The following is a 4,026-nucleotide window of genomic DNA, read 5'->3' as shown; positions in this document are numbered from 1 at the left end:
TACATATAAAAATCCAGTGTCTGGAACAAAGTCAAAGATAATCAGATTAATAAGAAAAGATACAAACATCATGAAAGCACAAACATCATGACCCAGAAGCAGCAGAAAAAGAAAATCAATGAAAATAATTCCCCAGAGATCTCCAATGTGAAAATTATCAGACTCTAAAAAACTGTTTCCTGTGTTTAAAGAGATCAAAGGTAATCTAGGAAGACGTTATTAGGGGATTAATAATTATGCCGGGTGACATACTGGATTGGAAAAGCAACCACATACAACTTCTGGCAAGGAGACAGTGGATAGTTGTGCTCCACAATGACGGAAGTTTGTCAGACAAGTAAATTGGGTGGAGACATGGGCAGAGGAGATGAGTAGATATGCAATGAGCAAATGGACACATACGTATTATGACTTGCAGTCTTAGTTGGATAGGGAGGAAGTGAAGCCAGCAGGGGCTGAGTAGCAGTGATAATACCTTCAGGAAAATCTCAGTATGCTGCTTTCCAAATAGTTCCAACCAGATTTGCAGGATGACTTCTAGTCTTAGAGAATCCAGGCAGAAGATAGAGTACAGGGCATGGACCTCAACACAATGAATGTACTGTCAGATGCGATAATGGGATCAAGACCAACTGATCATTTCAGAAGTTTTTACTAAGAAATATTTTAATGCATTAAGGAACTGTTTAGATATACTAAGGCAGACAGCTGGAAATCTCCTCAACACCCTGAACTGCTTGGCTCTGGTCTGGATATACTGTTGAGCTGTGCAGGTTCTATTGAAGAGTTAGACTTCTCCGGAGAATTAGTTTTAAGATAAGATTTGGGACTGGTTGCCAGGATATCCACTTGTGTGTATTTTTCTGAAGTAGGAAAAGGACCAAATAAAATAATTGAAACCATCAGCATCATCAACAACATCATTACTATCAACAATTCCCACAAAACAGGAAAAAAAATGTTTTCCAAACACATACTATGCATTGAGACCTTGATGCAGAACACTTGCTAAGAAAGGCAGAGAGGGGGCTAGAGAGTGAAGGGTATCAATTAAAATCATTCAGATGGTAAAGACAACCACAGAGCGAGAGCCTGTTACTCTCCTAGAATCACCACCTGGGTTATTATTAAGGTTTATTGTACATTGTCGGCGATTGTCTATTTTTATAAGACAACAACTCATCACTAGCCCATGAGGGCTGAGTCCATGATCCATGTCACTTTCAGTTTTGCAGCCTTAAATTGTCACCAACAAGTGCTTCAAATTCCCAAGTCATCATTATTTTCAAAGCTTTTGAGTTCTGATGTTTCAGGAAATAATTCATGGCCTCCTTTCATATAAATCATTGCTTGTCTCTGCAGACCCACTTTTCCCCCATGTGTGATGAACATGGTAAAGCCTCTGTTCGGAGCTTCTGTGAGTGGGACTGAGAGAGAACCCTGATGCTTTGTGCACAAGAAGGAAATGTCTCTGTGATGCTGTGGCTAAGCTGCTGGCACAGAAACACACAGCCGAGTCGCCCAGCTCTGCACGCTGCATCTTGAGAGTGGAGTCTGCTCTTTTGGGCCTCTCTGCAGAAAATCGATTCTTAGGCAGCTGTGAATCATCCACTGCATCTTCATTCTCAAAGCGAACAAGCAGCTCCAGGCCCTGTCCTGGGATCTGCTGGTACCAGCAAAGGGTTTGGTGGCCAGAAATGGGATTGCACCACAAAGCCATGGCCTGACTCTTATCTATGACCTTATGTCTGAGAGACTGGGTAACTCCACCTGCTGTGAGTTCTGTGGCGGGGAAAGACAAAGGAAATATAAATGATTGGCATAACCACTGGAAAGATAAAATGCAGGGATCTTAGTGTTCTTAGACTCACCTGCCCCCAGGAGACAGAGGGTCACCCAGCAGAGGAGCCTGGTGCCCATGGCAGGGTCAGGACAGGAATGAGAGGTTCACCAGGTCAGGGTCCTTGTGAGCATGAGCAGAGGGAAGGGGTGTCCTCACAAGGCAGTCCCCACAGTGACATCACTGTCTCTGCAAATGCACAGTCTTAAAAACCAATTGTTATGAACTAACACATGCCTACATGTTGGTTCAAGACATTCATAGACTGTGTGTAAGTTCATCCAAGTGTCCTTCACTCATTGCCCCAGTGCTCGAGTGATTCATTGCATTTTCCACTTCATCTCTACATCTCCCATCTCCATCCTCCAACTCTCTGCTGGATGTTTCATTGTGTGAGAGGTGAGGTGGAAAGGATTAGAGGATGGAGAAGGCCCTGGAAGTTGGTATGGAAGAAGAAAACAAGGAAATGTGTGTTTCAAGAGGTGAAAATAGTACAGACGTGTGCTCACAGGTATTATGCTGAGTCTCAGAAACCTAGGGCTTACATGCCAAGGTTACCAAGTAAAGACCTGTAGGTGTAGAATTATCAGAACCATCTGTCTCCCTCAGAACTGCTCTGTCATTGAGACAGAAAGGCTGCTGCTCTGAGTCCAGCTTATGTTAGCACCAGATAATAATTCCATGTTGGAAACATTCTTCACGTGGAGGTGTCACTACTTGTTCCACCTTTGTGGCCAGAAGTTAAAGGTTCTAAGTGACAATGGCATTAGGGTGAGTAAAGACTGAGAAGCCGGAGGTGGGTCCTATCAAGATAGACACAAAATGCTTGAAATCAAGGCATGCCATTTCCAGAGAATAAATCCTCCAACTGTTCTCAGGGCCCCCCACCTGCTTCCTGGGCAGCACATGCAAAGAAATCCATGAACGGATCTGTGTCAGGGCAGGAATGGGGCAACTTGCTGCTCATTGCGGGAAAGGTTAGAGATCTGGGAAATCTGACTCTTGTTAAGGATAGTTGCAGTGTTACCACAGCAACTGAGACAAACTCAGAAGAGGTCTAAAATGATGGACGACAGTAGCATGAGGAAAGACCGTGAGGCAGGGAGGAGTGAGCATGGCTTTGGGGCCAGGCAAATAAGAAGTTGAACCCCTGATCTATCACTTGCTGGATGAGGGACCTGGGTAAACTAACTTCTGCTTTCTAGTCTGTACCACAGAAATGATATCCACTACAGAGGGGAGGGTAAAACAACCATGAAATGTCTGTAAGTGCTCCGTACAGTAAATATATGTATTGGTATCATCAGGTGAGATGCACAAAAGGCCAACTTCTCTGGAGCTTGAAGGATGGAGACCCAGGGAAGCCTCTTTTCCCCCCAGACACATGGGCAGATTGTCAGGAAGTAGGGCCCCTTGGGGAGCACACGCTGGCTAAGTGCACGTGACAGAGGGATTCAGAAGAGGCCAAGGTGGATGCACAGGTGCTTCCCCAGGTGTGTTCAGTCTGGGTACGGGTAAAGTGAGGAAAGGGCCCGGCACATTGTGCCCACGGGCACACTCCAGCACTGCACTCCAGTGCCAAGGTCAAGGAACCACTGACAGCCTTTAGGAAAGGTATTTCCTTCTAGAAAACAACCTCTCCTCACTCCTGCTTATGATTTTGAATTCCATCTTTTTATTTGCTGCTAAACTAATATGCCGGGGAGCTTCTTTGGTAAGTGGGGCACTTGGTATAAGGGCCGGCCAGACCCAGCTGACCTCGGTGGGAGGGTGTTGCCCAGAGCCAGGCAGGGAAGCAGATACAGACATAGGCTTTCAGATCAGTGTCACTTTATTAGCATAGTGATGGCAGGGGGACAGGTGGGATCTTTAGTTGTTGGCAGCCATGGTCTCCTGAATCCAGTCCACGAAGTTGCAGACCCTGGTGTAGACACCAGGCTTGTTCTTCAGGGCACAGCCAATGCCCCAGGAGACAACTCCCTGAAGCTCTCCATTGCATACCATGGGGCCACCAGAATCCTCCTGGGGAGGAGGAAGGCACAACACAGTTTATAAGGAGGGAGGAAGAGGGGAGCACAGCTTATGGCCTTGGGGATTCAAATCCAGCCTCTAGGCAGGCCATGTGGATGGGCAGGGGTCTCAGCTTGGGAAAAGGCAATCACCTGGCAGGAATTTTTGCCACCCTC

The sequence above is a fragment of the Myotis brandtii genome, unplaced genomic scaffold (genome assembly GCF_000412655.1).
Source record: "Myotis brandtii unplaced genomic scaffold, ASM41265v1 scaffold168, whole genome shotgun sequence".
NCBI lineage: Eukaryota > Metazoa > Chordata > Mammalia > Chiroptera > Vespertilionidae > Myotis > Myotis brandtii.
This window is presented reverse-complemented; position numbering follows the sequence as displayed.